This window comes from Babylonia areolata, chromosome 29 (genome assembly GCF_041734735.1).
Source record: "Babylonia areolata isolate BAREFJ2019XMU chromosome 29, ASM4173473v1, whole genome shotgun sequence".
Classification (NCBI taxonomy): domain Eukaryota; kingdom Metazoa; phylum Mollusca; class Gastropoda; order Neogastropoda; family Buccinidae; genus Babylonia; species Babylonia areolata.
Window position 1 is genome coordinate 26389594 of NC_134904.1, and position 21628 is coordinate 26411221.

Sequence of the window (21628 nt, forward strand, 5' to 3'; positions counted from 1 at the left end):
CTGTCTTGCCACTTGATGTTCAGTAGCTTCCTGAGGCATGTTGTGTGGAAGTGGTTCAGCTTCTTGGCATGTCGTTGGTACACTGTCCAAGTTTCGCAGCCGTACAGTGGTATGGGGAGAACTACTGCTCTGTAGACCTTTAGCTTGGTCTCAAGACTAATGCCTCTTCTGTTCCAGACATTTGCATTGAGACTACCAAAAGTTGCACTTGCTCTTGCAATCCTGACATTCACTTCATCGTCGATGGTCGCATTTCGTGACAGTGTGCTGCCAAGGTATGTGAACCGCTCCACCGCACTGAGTCTCTGACCGTTGACTGTGATGTTGGGCTCAACGTAGGGTTTCCCTGGGGCTGGCTGATGGAGAACTTCAGTTTTCCTCGTGCTGATGGTAAGGCCGAAGTTCCTGCTGGCAGTGGCAAACTTGTCGACGCTGAGTTGCATGTCAGCTTCAGATCCAGCGTTGAGGGCACAGTCATCAGCAAACAAAAAGTCTCTGATGATGTCTGTCATGACCTTCGTTTTTGCTTGAAGCCTTCTGAGGTTAAACAGCTTGCCATCTGTTCGGTACTTTAGGCCGATTCCAACATCGCCATCTCTGAAGGCATCAGTAAGCATTGCAGAGAACATGAGGCTGAACAGCGTTGGAGCCAGGACGCAGCCTTGCTTGACACCATTTGTGACAGCAAAAGGAGCAGATGTTTCGCCATTGTCCTGGACTCGAGCCTGCATGCCTTCATGGAATTGGCTGACCAAGGAAATAAATTTCCGAGGGCATCCGTACTTGGCCATGATCTTCCACAGTCCCTCTCTACTCACGGTGTCGAAGGCCTTAGTGAGGTCGACATAGGTGGAGAACAGATCAGCATTTTGCTCCTGACATTTCTCTTGCAGCTGCCTTGCAGAAAACACCATGTCGGTGGTTCCGCGCTCTTTCCGGAATCCACACTGGCTCTCAGGCAAATGACCTTGGTCAAGGTGTGCTGTGAGGCGGTTTAGTAGGATCCTGGCAAGTATCTTGCCTGCGATGGAGAGCAAGGAAATGCCCCGATGGTTATCACAGGCTTGCCGGTTCCCCTTTCGCTTGTACAAGTGAATGATAGATGCATCTTTGAAATCCTGGGGGATCGTCTCTTCTTTCCACATGAGTGAGTACAGCTGATGAAGCTTCTCAGTCAGCACAGTGCCTCCATCCTTGTAGACCTCTGCTGGTATGGAGTCTGAACCAGGTGCTTTGCCACTGGATAGCAGACGGATTGCTTTCTGGGTCTCAAGAAGTGTTGGTGGATCGTCCAGTGCTTCGTTGGTGGGGACTTGTGGGAGACGGTCCATGGCTTCATCATTTATGGAGGAAGGGCGATTTAAGACACTGTTGAAGTGCTCAGCCCATCGTTCGAGAATGTTCTCCTTCTCGGTGATCAAGGTATTCCCATCTGCACTGAGGAGGGGGGATGATCCTGAGGATGTGGGGCCGTAGACTTCTTTTAAGGCATCATAGAACCTCTTCATATCGTGCCTGTCAGCATATCCCTGGATCTCATCAGCTTTGTCACTCAGCCACTTATCCTGCATCTGGCGTAACTTTTGCTGAACAGTCCTGCGGATGGCATTGTATGCATCCTTTTTTGATGTGGACTTTGGGTTGCTCAGGTGGGCTTGATGCAGACGGCGTTTCTCATCCAGAAGCTGCTTGATTTCATCACAGTTTTCATCAAACCAGTCTTTGTGCTTTCTGGTCATGGGTCCCAGGGTCTCTGAAGCTGTACTATAGATCAGCTCACGCAGGGTCCTCCAGTCAGACTCCACATTATGGTTGTCCAGAGAGGCGGATTCCAGACGATCTTCCAGCAGCTCCACAAAGGACTGTTTGATGGTGATGTTTTTCAGCTTAGCGATGTTGAGCCGTTTTGGAGCCTTCTGGCCTTGGGGGCGTCTCTTGGGCTGGATTCGAATATTCAGCTTCGAGACTACAAGGCGATGGTCTGTCCAACACTCGGCGCCGCACATGGTCTTTGTTACACGTACATCTTGCCTATCCCTTTTCCTGACGATGACATAATCGATGAGATGTCAATGCTTTGAGCGAGGGTGCATCCATGACGTCCTGTTACGGGTAGGGAGGCAGAAAACTGTGTTGGTTATCAGCAGTTCGTGTTCTGCACAGGTCTGAAGCAAAAGCAATCCATTTGGGTTGCAGTGGCCCACACCGTGCTTTCCAATCACTCTATCCCAGGAGATGTAGTCAGAGCCAACTCTAGCATTGAAGTCCCCAAGAATGATGAGCTTGTCTGCTTTAGGGATGGCAGCAATGACAGAGTGAAGGTCCTCGTAGAACTTCGCCTTCACTTCATCCGGGTTGGTCATGGTTGGGGCGTAGGCACTGACAATGGTGAGGTGCTTCTGGGAGTTTCATGGTCATAAGCCCATCGTTGACTCCCTTTGGGATTCCAGCTAGCTTGCTGACAAGTGCTGTTTTTACTGCAAAACCAACACCAGCCTCACGTCGCTCTTCGCTTCCTCGTCCACTCCAGAAGAAGGTGTAACCAGATCCCCGTTCACAGAGCTCGCCTTCGCCTGCAAGCCGAGTCTCACTCAAGGCTGCGATGTCGATATTGTATCTGGCGAGTTCGGATGCAACTAGTGCTGTTCTCCTTTGGGGTCTGTCCGCGTTATCTCTGACCAGGAGAGTCCTTATGTTCCAAGCACCAATGGTGAGAGGAACGATCCTTGTTTTTTTCTTTTCTTTCTCTTTGTTTCGACCGCTGATGTAGGGTCCCCGCCAGCCGCGGTATGCTGGCCAGGGTGATATGGAGCAGGCAATTTTTAGGGCACCTTTTCTAGCCCCTTCCTCATGCCAGGGAGGTGAGCAGTGCATTCCTAAAGAGGCCTGCTCAGACGCTCAGACGGCTGCCGAGCTCCATCGCTGCTCCTGTCGACGAAGAACGACCCTATGGCCTGAGCCGCCTGTGTGCAGGTCTGCGGCTGCGACTGCCAGTGTACCCACACCTGTCGTTTCGTCGCTCGCCTGTCGCCACAGGACTTGGGGGTGATGAAATGATGAAGGATGAAAGGTCATTTAGGATGACTGATGACTTGCGCGATGAGTTTGTTTAAAGTGAAGAGGAGTTGCGCAACGTCGACCTCACTCTCTCGTCCGGGTCCACCAATTTCCAGTGGCAAGACTAAGTCGAGACGACTGGAGGATGAGCACGGATGCAGTGGATGACCAAGATATCCTTTCGGTGTCTCATCTTGCTCTCTGCACTCCACAGTGCGTTGCTGTAACCGCCTTCCTCTCCGTTGAACCAATAGGTTTCTTCCGCAGATTCTGCCGGATCCAGACTTCGCATACATGGGTAGACACACCCCGGGGGCCAACTGCGTGTGGCATGCACACAGCACGGTGGAGCTAGATGGCCGTCGGTGGCTCTCCTGAGCCGACGCCCTTTTATGGATCTCCATAAGGGTGTCTAGCCACCCGCCTCACCAGTCCCAGAAGGGAGTGGTGGGAGTGCCGGTTTAGTCGTCGGCAACCCGACCCTGAACAGGTTGTACTGGATTACAGGTTACCAGTAGCAGATCTAATGACCTGACCTGACACTTGTATGCCATGTTGTTTTTTCTTCAGTTTTCAGTTTTTCTCAGATTTCTCAAATGTATGCACGCATCACCTCACTGCTAAGTAGATGCCTGACAGCAGCATAACCCAACGCGCTAGTCAGGCCACGAGTGTCCCTATCAGAGTGCATGTCTTCTACAGAATTTCGCCACAGGAAAACGCTCGTGTTGTCGTGGGTTCTTTTTCAGTGCACCGAGTGCGTGCTACACACCGGACTTAGCTCTAACGCTTCACCAGAATTACTAAACGCTCAGTTTGATTTTCCAGTCAAACGTAGGAGAAAGGGCTAGAGCGGAAACCGAACCCAGACATTCACGGACACTGCATTTTTGGCAGACAGGCGTCGAAACAAATCTGCCACCTTCATCCTCTTCAAATATTTTCTTTCAAATTTTACATCATAATGGACAAGAATACATCAGTAATAGTGGTGTTAAGTAGATTAAACATGATCGAAACCCCCCCCCCCCCAACAAAAACAACAACAAAAAACAAAAAACGAAAACACCAGAATAGTAACATAGTTTAGCTTTGTGAAGACTGTCCTGAACATTTGGATATGACCGTTGTGGAATTTTGTGAAAAAGAAAGAATAAGAGAGGAAGGCCTTCAATGCTCACTTGTGATACGCACTTAAACCAACAAAGGAATAATGAAAACAACCCACGCAAAACAGATAATCTGACAAAAAGACATACTAACGTGACCTTCATCTTTGAATTCTAAATTCACAAAGCATTGATTTTCTGGCCCAAACAAATCACTATGGTGAATGAAAATTTGATGAAAGACCAAACGTCTCTCATGCTTTTACATTTTCCCAATATGCCATGTTGTGACCTTGGCCTTCGACCTCTGACCTTGTTTCATTTTCACGGGTTTTGCTGAAAAAATATATTGCAGACCTTTCCTCTCTTGCACGCAGAAATGGTTCCTATCAACATCATATGCAAGGTTTTGACCTTGACCTTTAACCTCTGATTTTGAATTTCTTTAGGGATCATGCTGTAGCTATAACCAGTCACAGGACCAAATTTGATTGGAATTGGGTGTGAGATAGTTTCTATCAAAGCCGTTTTTCTATTTTGCCAAATAATGACCTTGACCTTAGAACTTTCACCCTGATTACAATATAATTAAAAAGAGGATGACCTCATACCAACCGTCCTGCAAAGTTTGGCTCCAATACCACTTAGAGTAGCCGAGAAAATGCCAAAGTTACACACACACACACACACACACACACACACACACACACACACACACACACACACCGAAACATCTAATATCACTTACAGTGAAAAGACGTTAAACTAAAGAACGAAAAACAACATCGGATCATTAAATACATAGACTGACTTTGTTGACAAACAGCTACAAGTGTTTGTTGTGTTGCAGGACAATGGCGGTGAAGATCTCACTGGTTCTGCTGCTCTGCGGACTGGCCTGCGCCTCTGCTTACTGTACGTAGTCCACATGACATGATAATGACACGACACGATGCGGAACGACACGACACGACACGACACGACACGATGCGGAACGACACGACACGACACGATATGATGCGACACGACACGATGCGAAACGATATGATGCGACACCATAGGATACGGACATAACACCACACACCACAAGTTCCCCTCTCGTAGGCGACTTGCCGACCAAGGCTTAAGAGCATCCCCTACCCTTTTTTTCTCCAATGTTTTCCTTCCCCGTGCACGATACGATAGAAGATGAGATACATTATATTACACGACACGACACGACACGACACGGCACGGCACGGCACGGCACGACACAACAGGATATGATGCGACACCATATGATACGACAGGTCACCACACGACACGGTATGATAGACGATGGGATACATTACGACACAACACGATATGATACGACAGACGATGTGATACAATACTACATAGCACGACACAAAAGGACATAATGCGACACGATAGGAAACATGACAATACACGACACCACACGATACGATACAATACGATAGACGATTGAATACAATACGACACAACACGGCACGACATGACACGCTATTATGCGACACCTTAAGATATGACGACCTCACACGACACCACACAAAACGATACGATATGATTGAAAATGGGACACAACACAACACAGCACAACACGATAGGATTCGACATGACACCACACGACGCTGTACGATACGATACGATAGATGATGGGACTTAATGCGACACAACACGACACGACAGGATGTGACATGACACCACACGGCACCGCACGATACGACACGACTTGACACGACATGATAGAATGCGATTCAACTCGACACGACACGACTAACAAGTGTCTGCCTGTTGCCCATACAGACATAGCCCTGGATGACGACTACTACAACAGAAACTACAGAGTGGCTTCCTATGGCTTCGGGGCGCCTGCTACCTACGGGAGGTTTCAGGGTGGCTACCCAAGCTATAGACGCTACCGCGTCGTCCCTCGTAAGTTGTATGGAAGTTATGGCAGTGTGTGTGTGTGTGTGTGTGTGTGTGTGTGTGTGTGTGTGTGTGTGTGCTTGTGTGTGTGTGCGCGCGTGCGTGTGTGTGTGCTTGTGCGCGCGCGCGTGTGTGTGTACTTTTGTGTGTGTGTGCGTGTGTGTGCGTGTGCATGCGTGTGTGTGTGTGTGTGTGTGTGTGTGCGCGCGCGCGCACGCGAGTGTGTGTAAACACATAAAGAAAAGGAAGCGTGACATACGACGAGTATTAGTCTGTCGTGAAAAACACATTCTATCAAACAGGGATTAAAAAAATCAATGTAAAAAATGTTGTTGTTTTACGTGTTTTATGTGTTTCAACTCACGCCATGTTTTCAATAGAATGTAATAGTTGGCAGCATTTGGAATATGCTGAAAACTGGAAAGCAATCGTCACAAAAAAATGCTTGAGACGATTTCTCTCCGAAGACAATTTGCAAGAGATAAATTATCACTGGATATAGTACGTACATACATACATACATATACATATACACACACACATATATATACATGAGGTTTTCCATCCATGACGTAAATGCGTTGTCCTGCCGTAACGCGTCAGGGGCCCAGAACATCCGTCTTCGGCGTTGGTTTTCTTGTCCGAGTTCCCCTCTCGTAGGCGACTTGCCGACCAAGGCTTAAGAGCATCCCCTACCCTTTTTTTCTCCAATGTTTTCCTTCCCCGGGGCTAGAGGTTTTTATGCACCTCTTACTCGCATGATGAACCTGTCATACGACACATGGGGAATTTGATATGGTGTAACAGTGCCACCTGTTACCCCGCCCCGTCCTGGTATGCCATTTGGTCCGGGACTGCTTATTCGACCAGGCAAACCAGACTTATATCGCAGCTAACCCTCATATCTGGGGGCCGTTCCCCTATCCGTCACCTGGGGACCCGCCGGGTTGGGGATAGTCGCCCCGCCCGGACTGGAGATAATTTTGCGAAAGACGAAATGCTACATGAAACTATTTGCTGCGCGCATTGTACACATGATGGCAGATTATTTGCAATGGAAAGGAATGCCTGCATAGGTAGGAATTGTTGCCGAATAGTGACATTTTGATATCATTTTGGCATACAGTGACATCATCATGTAAGGTGCGGTGTGTGTGTGTGTGTGTGTGTGTGTGTGTGTGTGTGTGTTTCAGAAACTGTGAACTACGGCTACGGGGCTTGTAAGTATTATCATTTCCTACATACACAGAAAACACACACACACGCGAAAATGCATACATTCACAGAATTGTACACGCAAATGCTCATGTACATACATTTTTACACCCCTACACATTCATGTACAAACACAGACTTACAGACACACACAAACACACGCATGCCCCACAAACACACGTACCTACTTAACTACATACCTACCTACATCAATACAGAAATTGTTTTGTCGAACACGAAATAAATGAACAAAATGAATAAAGGAAGGAAGAAAGAAAGAAAGAATCATTATATGTGCAATATAATTATGTGCTACTTTTTTCTTTTCTTGTTCATATGTTACAAAAGTTGTACTGTATGCCAAAAAAGGCGGGAAAAGAAAAAAATCTAAAAAAACAACAACAAAAAAACCCACACACCATCAACGAAGCAAACAAACGAACCGAAAAGAACCTGTGACACCTTGGCATCCCGACACTTGACATGGGATTTTCCTTCCAGACTGGGAAGACATCAACAAGAAGAAGAAGTAAAGAACGGCTTTGGCAGCGAGATTACCCATCACCTGCCACCCCCAGCTCCATCACTCGGCCTCTCCCCTGCCCCCTCCCTTCAAGATGGACCAACGACTGGAAGCTCGGTGACAAAACAGAGATCTGTCGCCATCCGTCTGTTGGCGTGTCTGTACCCCCCGCTCCGTTTTCTTTTGGCTGTTTCTCTGTCTGCTGTCCGTTTCTGTGGAAAGATCACGCACTGTCCTGTGCTGTCCGTTTCTGTGGAAAGATCACGCACTGTCCTGTGCTGTCTGTTTCTGTGGAAAGATCACGTGCTATCTGTGGGTTGACTGAATAAAGATCAGGTACTGAGAAATGTGTAGGTGTTGTTGAGGTTGTGTGTGTGTGCGTGTGTGTGTGTGTGTGTGTGTGTGTGTGTGTGTGTGTGTAGTGTAGTGTAGTGTAGTGTGTGTGTGCGTGTGCGTGCGATGAGGGTGTGTGTGTGTGTGCGAGGTGTGTGTCTGTGCGCGAGGGTGTGTGTGTGTGTGTGTGTGTGCGTGTGTGCGCGCGAGGTGTGTGTGTGTGTGTGTGTGTGTGCACGCACGAACCTGTAATAGGTTATATCTTACATGCGTTGGAATTGTTTGATATAAAAACTCGACCAGATCTTGTTTTTGAAATGTATTATCTATTGCACAATCTATCAGCCAAAGCCACAACCACAGAATTTTGCTGGGTACCCTCTCATATTGGTATAAAAGGAAATGAAATGGCAGGCAGAGCAGCAAAAAAAAAAAAAAAAAAAAGAAAAAAAAGAAAGAAAAGAAAAAAAAGAACGCTTTCGAAATCGGTATAAGGGCAGGCCCGGCGCTTCCTTTTTTTGAGGAAGTGTCTGGGATTGTTCCAATGTACCTTTTATTTACCTGTGTACTAGCTGAATCGGTAGCGTAAGCAGTACTGACTTGAAGTTGTGTACCTTGTGAATGGAGAGAGTTACCACTCTTTACTATTTGTTAATCATTTCATCTCCTGGCCTCATTTGTTAATTTCCAGCTTTCGAAATAGTTATCCAGCAATCAATTCAGAATGTTGCAGACTTCTCGAGTCTTCAACATGGATCAGATGTCAAGCTAGTGCTGACAACAGGATTTCACACCCACAGGAAAACGGGTATACAACTGAAATTACACAATACAAAATGATAGATTTCCAATCGTACTGTCATAGACTGGCAACCTCTCTGGTGTCTCGAATAAGACTGAATGCTTTCAAGACAAAGTCCAGCAAAAACATTGTGTATGTGGTAAACAGATCACACGAAACCATATTTTGTTTCAGTGTCAAATGATTGTCAGGTTACTTCCAAAGCAATGTAAAGTTAGAACATGTTCAGAACAAAACATAAAAGAAATAATGTCCAACCAATTACTGTTGACTGAAATTGCTGAAATCCCCGTTACATTGTCCAATAGGAATGCTTCCGTGATGCGATCTTCTGATACTGAATTTTATTGATTATTGGTGTTTATGTTATTAATTTCTGTTACAAAGATATTTACGATTTGTTGATTCCATTGTTCCAGTTTATCCATTTTCTCTATATCCCCCTTTAACCACCAACCCCATATCTCGCACAAGCAAACACACACACACACACACACACACAACGGACATAAATAGATTAAACCATTTTTCTTTGATTTAACGACCACAAATAGATATAACCTTTTTTTGATTTAATGCATTTTCACTTTTAGTGATATTTGACGTGTCATGTGTGTGTGTGTGTGTGTGTGTGTGTGTTGAACACAAAGTCAATCTGGACACACTTGAGAACAGTTGGAGAGACACCATAATGTTTTAGAGCCTCACTGACTTCTAATGAATTGAGGCAAACTTCATTGACATCTGACGAATGATCTGATCATTTCAAACGTGCTTTCAATAGTGAACAAAGTAATTCTGAGCTCAGTGATTCTGATGTTGACTTCAGGTTCTACCTGTGATCTGGTGCGTGATTTAAACACAGTCAGCGCTGTGCGAAAGAAAGTAGTGGAAGGAATTGTGAAATTCTAGTTTGTCCTCCACATGATCAACATGTTAGTTTTGCGAACGTATTCGTAATAAAAAAAAAAAAGGAAAGTTCCCTGTCAAGTGATGGGGATTTCACTATTTGTTTTTTGTCAAAGGTGTGTGCATTGCGCACATACTTCAGTTATCGTCTTGTTTGAAAAAGGCTAGTACCCAGATTGTTGCTTCTAAAAACAAAAGGATATATTTTTGCGCTCTATAACGCGCGCGCGTGGCCCCCCCCCCCTCCCCAACAACAAACAAAAAACCCAATGATATGAATTTAAAAAGAACATATTTAACAAATCAATTTACCAAATTTCAACAATATCAATATCTCAAATGTTTTAACACATACACATACCCACATATGTGTATCCCCCACCCACCCCCTACATACATCCATGCATGCACACAGACGCCCATTCAAATTACCCCACCTCATCCCTCTACCCCAAGTTCGCTTGTATAGTCACAAGTTGATTTCATTCCCCCGCTCCAAAGACGTGTAAGTGTTCACACCCTCGTGCACAAGCTCTCTCCCTCTGTCCCTCACACACACACACACCCACTGTCTCTTTCTCTCTCACCTACACTTCCACCCACCCCCACACATATACATTTGCACTAACATACCTTCACACACACACACACATATAATTTTTAACAAAGATGATATGAATAAATTAACATAAAAGAGAAGATAAAAAAGTACTTCACTGCACATATACAGTATGCAATCATTAAATTAAGGTTTCATAATGTAATCAAGACGACATATTACAGGTTAGAGTCGAACAGTTCCACGAATTAGAATAACGAGAACTTTGCTCTGCAAGTAAATCTGACGCTATCACCCAAAACGAAACACTACTTTGGATTAAATAAAACCGAGGGTAAACTCTGCAGCAAACATACATTAAAATACTTTAAAACACACACACACACACACACACACACACACACACACACACACACACACACGTTTCAAGTTTTAATTATCCTTTCACTCCTATTGGAGTATTGAGGATTACACACACACACAGGTCCAATCTCACGACAAATAATTATCTCCAAATATTGTCAAAAGATGATTAGCTGTATTCAGATATATTCATTGCAAACCATAAGAGAACCTGCATAAATACCTTAACATTCGTGTGTGTGTGTGTGTGTGTGTGTGTGTGTGTGTGTGTGTGTGAGTGCGTGCGTGCGTGCGCGTGCATGCGTGCGTGAAAAGAGAGAGAGAGAGAGAGAGAGAGAGAGAGAGAGAAGAGAACTGAGGGCACAACATTTCGCTGTAACTTCTGATTAAAATAACAGTGCTGATGATATACATTATGTTGGTGACTGCGCTGATATATGTTGTGTTGGTGACAGCAATGTACACTATGTCGGCGACGACGCGTTAACGATGGCCAAGAAAGATATCAGATGACGTCACTTCCCCCGTATGATGTCAGCGGCTTTCTCGGCGATCATGATTGTGGGGGCGTTGGTGTTGGCTGACACGATGGAGGGCATGATAGAGGCGTCCACCACTCTGAGTCCCTGAACCCCCTTCACTCTGTGACATGGTATATAGATTATACCTTCACCCTGTGACATGGTGTATAGATTATACCTTCACCCTGTGACATGGTGTATAGATTATACCTTCACCCTGTGACATGGTGTATAGATTATACCTTCACTCTGTGACATGGTGTATAGATTATACATTCACTCTGTGACTGTATAGATTATACCTTCACCCTGAGACACGGTGTATAGATTATACCTTCACCCTGTGACACGGTGTATAGATTATACCTTCACTCTGTGACACGGTATATACGAGGGTCATTCAATAAATAAGGTGAAGTTTTCGGTATAAGGACTTCTAATACAGATAGAAGCTTACTTTTTTTTTCTTTTTTTTTTGTTTTACTTCTTTTTCACATGGATTTAATTTGTTTTGCAGATTAAAAAAAACAAACTTTGAGAGTTTTGGCGATTAACAAAGATGGCCGACCAAGAAGCATGCTCCAGGATTGAACAGCGGTCAGTTATCAAGTTTTTGGTTGCTGAAGGGTGCAAACCAGTTGAAATTCATAGGAGAATGTCAACTGTGTATGGTGCCACATGTTTCAGCCGAAAAAAATGTCTACAAGTGGGCTAAATTGTTTAAAGAAGGACGGAGCAGTGTTGAGGATGAAGACAGGCCTGGAAGGCCTACAGAAGTGAAGTCTCCTGAGGTGATCGAATCAGTTAATGACCTCATTCAGTCTGACAGAAGGGTGACAGTGAATGACATTGCAAGGACTTTGAGCTTATCTGTTGGGACAGCACACAAAATTGTCCATGATGACCTTGGCTATTCGGTCAGCTGCCGGTGGGTGCCAAAGATGCTTACTCCAGAGCACAAACAGAGGAGGGTCGAGTTGTCCCAGCAGTGTCTCTGCCGCTATGAGAAGGATGGTGATGAGTTTCTGAAGAAGGTGGTCACATGTGACGAGACATGGGTTTGGCACTATGAGCCTGAGTCCAAACGGCAGTCCATGGAGTGGAAGCACGTAGGCTCTCCAGTGAAGAAGAAGTTCAAGTCCCAGCGGTCCACGAGGAAGGTGATGCTCACCGTTTTTTGGGATATGCAAGGCCCAATCACCATTTCATTCCTTGAGAAAGGAAGTACTGTGAACAGTGCCAACTACTATGAACTGCTGAGGCAGGTCAAGAAAGACAAAGAACATCAGTCAGAAGGAGTCATCTTGCATCATGACAACGCAAGGCCTCACACAGCAGCCCGAACGGTGCAGACCATCAACGAGCTGGGCTGGGAACTGCTCCCTCATCCCCCTTACAGCCCAGACCTTGCCCCTTCAGACTTTCACCTGTTTGGTCCCTTGAAAGCGTTCACGAGAGGCACGAAGTTTGAAAGTGACGATGAAGTCAAAAGTGTTGTGAGCGACTGGCTGAGACATCAGTCCAAAGATTTTTACGCTGAGGGAATACGGAAGCTTGTGCACAGATGGGAAAAGTGTGTGACAGTGCTGGGAGACTACGTTGAAAAATAAAAAAAAGTAAGCTTCTATCTGTATTAGAAGTCCTTATACCGAAAAATTCACCTTATTTATTGAATGACCCTCGTAGATTACACCTTCACCCTGTGACAGTGTATAGATTATACCTTCACCCTGTGACACAGTGCATAGATTATATCTTCACCCTGTGACACGGTGTATAGATTATACCTTCACCCTGTCACAGTGTATAGATTATACCTTCACCCTGTGACAGTGCATATATTATACCTTCACCCTGTGACAGTGTATAGATTATACCTTCACCCTGTGACAGTGCATAGATTATACCTTCGTGTGACAGTGTATAGATTATACCTTCACCCTGTGACACAGTGTATAGATTATACCTTCACCCTGTGACACAGTGTATAGATTATACCTTCACCCTGTGACACAGTGTATAGATTATACCTTCACCCTGTGACAGTGTATAGATTATACCTTCACCTTGTGATACAGTGTATGATTATACCTTCACCCCTGTCACAGTGTATAGATTATACCTTCACCTTGTGATACAGTGTATAGATTATACCTTCACCCTGTGATATAGTGTATAGATTATACCTTCACTCGTGACAGTGTATAGATTATACTTTCATCCTGTGACAGTGTATAGATTATACCTTCACTCAGTGGTGACAAAACGTAGTATATAGACTACACCTTTACTATGTTGTGGTACGCAGCATAATGTACAACTTTTCAGTCACTGTATGTCAATAATATATATACAGCCTATAGATTATACCTTCACTCAGTGGTGAAATAAAGCATAGACAGTGAATAAATTATGCCTTCACTCTCTGTGACATACAGCACAAATATTGTATAGATTATACCTTCACTCTCTTATGAGATAGACGGTGTATATATTATGCCGTCACTCGATGTGAGATACAGTTTGAACAGTGTATAGATTTTCCTTTAATTCTGTGGTGACTTAAAACACAGTGTGCCTTCATTCTATTGTATCTTGATAGTATACATTTCCATCAGTGTTGGTCACCGCCACTGCTACTACTACCACTGTTGCTGCTTCAACCACCACCACCAGATCTCATTTTTCTCTGCCGTGTATTGGTCCACAATTAAGCTATGTGATTGAAATAGAACACGCAAATACCAGCCACTTGAAGCAAAGTGTTCAGTGATGTTCCGCCACCATCAAAGGTGATAATATTCTGTCCGCGGTAAGCTCTTGCCTGGAGCTGAGAGTGCTATTGGCCTTACAGTCGAGTGTCACCCACTTCACGGATGCATGTTTGTGAGTGTTGCTAAGATTTCCTGACCGACAATGCAGGTGTCTATCTCTCCGTCTGTCTGACGCGGAAATATACTATTGACGGAACAGCCTTGCCGAGTAATCCCAAATCTGAATGGACCTCCGACCGCAACATTGTCATTATCATTCATCCTTAACTATGGAACATATTGCTCAACTTCTGCGGCCTTTCATGTTCTGCTCATATGGTAACCTCAGTTTTGATTTCCATTCCACTTCCATGCTTATGGCGACTTCGTGTCAAAAACATTGGTGTCGGCAGACTGACGGAGGATGTCACAACCCGTAAGGGGTTGCCCATATACCTTCCACCCTTCCCGGAATATCTAACGTCCCGACAACACAAACACAGAGACACAGAAAAGTTCAGCTCGGTTCTTTACTTGTGATCACCCTAAATAAATCAAACACAAGATTACCCCCCATCTAACTAAAGCACAATTCCATTTCAGATTCAACACTTCGTAGTTTAATTGAGTCAGTTGCGGCACCAGTTCATCTCAGTGACACTGCCAGAGTCCACCTGGCGCGAACTTCACCCGATAGTTGAAGACAGATGTCATTTGTAGACCTGGGGGTTACGGTTGGATGGAGTGAGAGGGAGAGTGGGAAAGGGCGCTGGAAGTGTGGAGTGGGAGTGGGAGCGGGAGTGAGGAAAACTGAAGAGGACAACTGGAAGGGGAACGAAGACTGTTCCAGTGTCGATCCTTGAGTTCCGCTGAAGGCAGTGGCATGAGGGGAAAAGTCACAGGGAAATCTGTTACAAGGAACTCAGTCTCTGTAGACTATGCTCTCTTCCAAACTCGAAAGAGTACCACCCCACTCCAAGTAATACGCATTACACTATGTTGGGAAGTAAGTGTATATCCTGTCATATACAGCCACTTTTACACCGAAAGCAACTATCACGAAAAGCACATGAACTGTTAGTTAACTTTTCCCAAATAATGAATGAGTTAACACAATCTGAAAAAGTCAGTTGCAAAGAGCCCCAAATGACATGTCAGCCTAGTGTCTATACTGTTGGTTTTGAATAATAAAAACAAAACTCAGTCATGAAATATCACAAACTAGCAATCTCGTTTCAATTGCCACAAAATGTTTCAGAAAATTTGTACTGCCGTTAGAAACAGTTTTCATTATAAAGAAAATACATTTGAGCCAATAACCCGAGCTGAATACATAGAAAATAACACACCAAAACAGAACACACAAATTCACCAATTCCCCAAAATATCTAGAAATAAAAGAATACTGGAATTAAAAGATGGCCGACAAAAACCTCCCCTAACCTTATAAACGCACGATACCTAGTTCTCCTTGAAGACAAAAGTTACAAGTCACATCACTAATTTAACACTACTAGCACAAATACATGACTCCCTCACCTGTCACCAGGTGGACACAGGCACACCACTGGCCCAGAGTGGAAACACAGACCACACACAGACCAACACTGAAGAAGGGGGTGACAAGGAAAACGCCCCACAACTTCACTGACGGCACCCAACAGCACACACGCTGGAACGGCGACCCGTCTCTCTGAAAGCTGGGCATCAACAGCCCCGGGGAATCTTTCTCCCCTAACTACATAGATTTATGAACTCGGCTCAGAGTTAAAAAAATGTTCAGAAGGGACATGTCACACACATATCCCCAGATATGCACGTGCATACGCCCAGTGTTAAACTGAGCATATACACGAAAGAGAGAGGGTGGTGAAGGAGAGAGGAAGAGAGAGAGAGAGAGAGAGAGGGGAAAGAAGGGAGGGAGAAAGGGGGAAGAGGGAAGGAGAAAAGAGGTGCAGACAGGCACGCACACAGATCGCCAAAGAGCCGTGACAGAGGACTACTCCTGGAAAACATGGAGACAGTCTGCACTCCATTGGAGATGCTCACTCAGTCTGCCTCACAGTCTGCACTCCATTGGAGATACTGTCTGGTTCACAGTCTGCACTCCATTGGAGATACTGTCTGGTTCACAGTCTGCACTCCATTGGAGATACTGTCTGGTTCACAGTCTGCACTCCATTGGAGATACTGTCTGGTTCACAGTCTGCACTCCATTGGAGATACTGTCTGGTTCACAGTCTGCACTCCATTGGAGATACTGTCTGGTTCACAGTCTGCACTCCACTGGAGATACTGTCTGGTTCACAGTCTGCACTCCATTGGAGATGCTCACTCAGTCTGCCTCACAGTCTGCACTCCATTGGAGATGCTCACTCAGTCTGCCTCACCTGCACTCCATTGGAGATGCTCACTCAGTCTGCCTCACAGTCTGCACTCCATTGGAGATGCTCACTCAGTCTGCCTCACAGTCTGCACTCCACTGGAAATGCTCAATCAGTCTGGCTCCGCGACAAGATGATTATACTCACTAGATGTAGGCTAAGTGTGTGGTGTCTTCGTTGTGTTGAATCAGAAGAGGCGCTTCTGAACATCATCGAATCAACTAAAATCTGGCTAAAATCACAAGGTCATGAATCCAAACTGAAACAACTGACCCCCCCCCCCAACCCCCCCTCCCCCTCCTCCGGATTCAAAACCAAGTCACTTCCTCGACTGTCTCGTGGAGGTGGCATCGCTATCGTCTACAGAGACATCTTGGAGTCTTCCCTTTCCTTCTCCCATAACCACACCTTTCCACATACTTTTGAAATGCTCGAAGTCACTCTCAATGTCCACAGTCACTCAATCATCTTCTGTTGTCTCTATTGTCCTCCTCCAAGTCGTAAAAACAACCTAACATCTCTGTTTCATGATAAATTCCGAACACTACTTGATCACTACAACCTTCGTTCTGGCAAACTTATCCTCGGAGATTTCAATTTTCATTTCGACAACCAAACCTCCACTGATGTCAAACGCCTATATCAATCTCTGTCCAATCATTCTCTATCTCAGTTCGTCACAGAACCAACATACAGATCTGGACATACGTTGGACTGGCTCATCGCACGTGACTCTGATGCAATGATTGCGTCAGTGACTGTAACTGATCATTCTGCTGTTGTATTCTCGCTTATTATTTCAAAACCTACCAGAACGAAAAAATCCGTTACTCGTCGCAACCTTAAATCCATCAACATCAACACTTTTTCTTCTCAAGCTGCTGAACGTCTTTCCAAAATTTCTTCCTGTACCGACGTCTCCACACATTACAACACTGTTCTCTCTGAACTGCTGGATGAACATGCACCCCCCACTACCCGCATGCTGCCTGATAGGCCTTCCGCCTCATGGTACACACAAGACATTCGAGTTACAAAAAAAACAACATCGCCAGCTGGAAAGGCGATGGCGAGCAACAAAGCTGAAAGTCCACAATCAGATCTTCCGAAAACAAATAGATAAAGTCAAACACATGATCTCATCAGCGAAGACAAACTTCTTTTCTTCTCAAGTTCTCGATGCCACATCACCAAATCTCTTCATTCTATTATGTCAAATCTTCTTGGTACTGCAAATAGACTCCTCTTCCTTCTGCCTACACTGTATCTGAACTCCCCAATGTCTTCTCCTCTTTCTTTTTCGACAAAGTCCAAAATATATTCGTACGAGCTTGGACCAGCTTTCCAACCTGCTCATCCTGATCCTCAATTCAACGGCACTCCTCTCCATTCCTTCAGTCCATTGACTGAAACAGAAGTGAATGAAATCCTGAAAGAAATGACAATAAAATCCTGTGAACTTGATCCTATACCAGCCTCTGTCTTTGCCCAGTGTGTCTCACAACTAAACAAAAACTCTCTTCCATCACAGCTGACAAAATCAAACTTGGCAGTACATCCATCCCTCTTTTCAGCTCAGTCAGGAACCTCGGCGTTGTCTTTGACAACACACTGGCCATGCAAAAAATTATCAGTCAGACATGTCAATCCTGCTACTGTCAATTGCGGCGCATCAGTTCCGTCCGGAGACTTGTCGTTTCTGACATTCTCTCTTGCCTTGACTACTGTGGCTCCCTATTGTTTGGTTTGCCTGCTTCATCTATTCAGTCCCTTCAGCGCATACAAAACTCTGCTGCCCGACTCGTCGTCAGAAAGAAAAGATCTGAACACATCACTCCTATTTTGCAACATCTCCATTGGCTCCCTGTCTCACACGGAGTAAAGTATAAGATCAGCGCTCAATGTTATAAATGTATTCACAAATCTGCCCCTTCCTATCTTTGGCTGCCTTCACCTCTACACTCCATCTCACTCTCTGCGGTCAGCTTCGGATCCACTCTATTCACGCATGCTCGGATTCAGGCGCTCCACTGTTGGACGCCGTTCTTTCTCTGACTCTGGACTTGTGTTTGGGGTGGGCTTCCTCTTTCGCTTCGTCGGGTCTCCGCGCTCGGCTCTTTCGGGTCTGGCCTTGGAGCTCACCTCTTCACGAGATGGTTTCCCTCCCCTGCCTCTTCCTTGTCTTCAGTTTCTTCAGTTTTAGAGTTATGCATGCGTGTGAACGACTAGTGTGAAAGCGCTTAGATTTGTCTCTACACAAGATTCAGCGCTAAAAAATACCATCATCATTACTATTAACTCAGCAGCAGAGCAGGGACTTCTCTGGTGTGTGGCCTCATGGCGACCAACCATTGATGGCTCATATGTGGACCGCTGTCATTGGGACTGCAGCAGACCAGCATGAGCGTGTGGCTGTGAATGGGGGACTGGGGATGAGTGACGTAGGGTGATGCCACTGAAATGGCATGGACAATGCGGCAGTGAAGTCTAGTCTGGAGGCCATCTTCTTTTTATCGGCATGACTGAATTGCATTTCCATCCACAAATCAGTATCTTATCATAAACCATACATTTTCCACATCTTCAGAATCTCACAGCACTCACCCCTTCCCTCTTCAAACACACCTCAGTTGTGCATCCACGACAGTGGAGTTATCTTTCGGATCCCCCATTTTGCACGTGCCCACGGGGTGATAGACAGTCTTGATTGTGTGTCGGATGTGACAGCGCCAGTACTGGTCACTGTCATACACATGCTGCTCTCTGCAAGCCTTCACTGGTCCGTCCATTGGCCGAGCGTCCAGCGCGCGCATGGAAGGTGTAGTCACCAGATGCTGGCACTGGCGGATGCCTGTTCGTGTGAAGACAGAGTGTCCTGTACGTTGGTGTGAAGACAGAGTGTCCTGTATGTTGGTGTGAAGACAGAGTGTCCTGTATGTTGGTGTGAAGACAGAGTGTCCTGTATACCTGTTGGTGTGAAGACAGAGTGTCCTGTACGTTGATGTGAAGACAGAGTGTACTGTATGTTGGTGTGAAGACAGAGTGTCCTGTATATCTGATGGTGTGAAGACAGAGTGTCTTGTACATATGTTGGTGTGAAGACAGACTGTCCTGTATGTTGGTGTGAAGACACGAGTGTCCTGTATACCTGTTGGTGTGAAGACAGAGTGTCCTGTATATCTGTTGGTGTGAAGACAAAGTGTCCTGTATGTTGGTGTGAAGACAGAATGTCCTGTATACCTGTTGGTGTGAAGACAGTCTCCAGTATCATTGTTGGTGTGAAGACAGAGTGTCCTGTATATTTGTTTGTGTGAAGACAGAGTGTCATGTATACCTGTTGGTGTGAAGACAGAGTGTCCTGTATGTTCGACTGAAGACAGAGTGTCCTGTATGTTGGTGTGAAGACAGTGCCCTGTATGCCTGTTGGTGTGAAGACAGAGTGTCATGTATATCTGTTGGTGTGAAGACAGAGTGTCCTGTATATCTGTTAGTGTGAAGAGAAAGTGTCCTGTATGTTGGTATGAAGACAGATTGTCCTGTATGCCTGTTGGTGTAAAGACAGACTGTCCTGTATGCTCGTGTCAAGACAGAGTGTCCTGTATGTTGGTGTTAAGACAGAGTGTCCTGTCTGCCTGTTGGTGTGAAGACAGAGTGTCCTGTACATATGTTGGTGTGAAGACAGACTGTCCTGTATGTTGGTGTGAAGACAGACTGTCTTGTATACCTGTTGGTGTGAAGACAGACTGTCCTGTATGTTGGTGTGAAGACAGAGTGTCCTGTACACCTGTTGGTGTGAAGACAGAGTGTCCTGTATATCTGTTGCTGTGAAGATACGAGTGTCCTGTACATTGGTGTGAAGACAGAATGTCCTGTATACCTGTTGGTGTGAAAACAGTGTCCAGTATCCCTGTTGGTGTGAAGACAGAGTGTCCTGTATACCTGTTGGTGTGAAGACAGAGTGTCCTGTATGTTGGTGTGAAGATGGAGTGTCCTGTATGTTGGTGTGAAGACAGTGTCCTGTATGTTGGTGTGAAGACAGTGTCCTGTATGCCTGTTGGTGTGAAGACAGAGTGTCATGTATATCTGTTGGTGTGAAGACAGAGTGTCATGTATATCTGTTGGTGTGAAGACAGAGTGTCATGTATATCTGTTGGTGTGAAGACAGAGTGTCCAGTATGCCTGTTGGTGTGAAGACTGAGTGTCCAGTATGCCTGTTGGTGTGAAGACAGAGTGTCATGTATATCTGTTGGTGTGAAGACAGAGTGTCCAGTATGCCTGTTGGTGTGAAGACAGAGTGTCCAGTATGCCTGTTGGTGTGAAGACAGAGTGTCCAGTTTGCCTGTTGGTGTGAAAACAGAGTGTCCTGTGAGACTGTTGGTGTGAAGACAGAGTGACTTGTATATTGGTGTGAAGACAGAGTGTTCTGTATGTTGATGTGAAGACAGAGTGTCCTGTATACCTGTTGGTGTGAAGACAGTGTGTCCTGTATATCTGGTAGTGTGAAGAGAAAGTGTCCTGTATGTTGGTGTGAAGACAGATTGTCCTGTATGCCTGTTGGTGTGAAGACCGAGTGTCCTGTATGTTGGTGTGAAGACCGAGTGTCCTGTATGCCTGTTGCTGTGAAGACAAAGTGTCCTGTATACCTGTTGGTGTGAAGACAGAGTGTCCCCTATGCCTCTTGGTGTGAAGACAGAGTGTCCTGTATACCTGTTGGTGTGAAGACAGAGTGTCCTGTATGTTCGACTGAAGACAGAGTGTTCTGTATGTGGGTGTGAAGATGGAGTGTCCTGTATGTTGGTGTGAAGACAGAATGTCCTGTATACCTGTTGGTGTGAAGACAGAGTGTCCTGTATATCTTTTGGTGTGAAGACAGAGTGTCCTGTATACCTGTTGGTGTGAAGACAGAGTGTCCTGTATATCTTTTGGTGTGAAGACAGAGTGTCCTGAATGTTGGTGTGAAGACAGTGTCCTGGATGTTGGTGTGCAGACAGTGTGTCATGTATATCTGTTTGTGTGAAGACAGAGTGTCCTATATGTCTGTGGGTGTGAAGACAGTGTCCTGTATGCCTGTTGGTGTGAAGACAGAGTGTCCCGTATATCTGTTGCTGTGAAGACAGAGTGTCCTGTATGTTGGTGTGAAGACAGGGTTTTCCGTATATCTGTTGCTGTGA

General features: G+C 45.4%; 1 pseudogene across 1 annotated transcript in view; it reads right to left on the reverse strand.

Annotated features, from left to right (window-relative positions):
- Positions 1-11109: 11109 nt before the first annotated feature.
- The window catches only part of LOC143274626 (glucose dehydrogenase [FAD, quinone]-like), a 46365-nt pseudogene continuing 35846 nt past the window's right edge, over positions 11110-21628 (reverse strand). Inside the window, exons 12-14 of the transcript XR_013053293.1 lie at positions 20305-20334; positions 19083-19308; positions 11110-11441 (exon numbers count right to left, since the gene is read on the reverse strand). The product of XR_013053293.1 is annotated as a glucose dehydrogenase [FAD, quinone]-like (transcript). The remainder of the gene's footprint in view (positions 11442-19082; positions 19309-20304; positions 20335-21628) is intronic.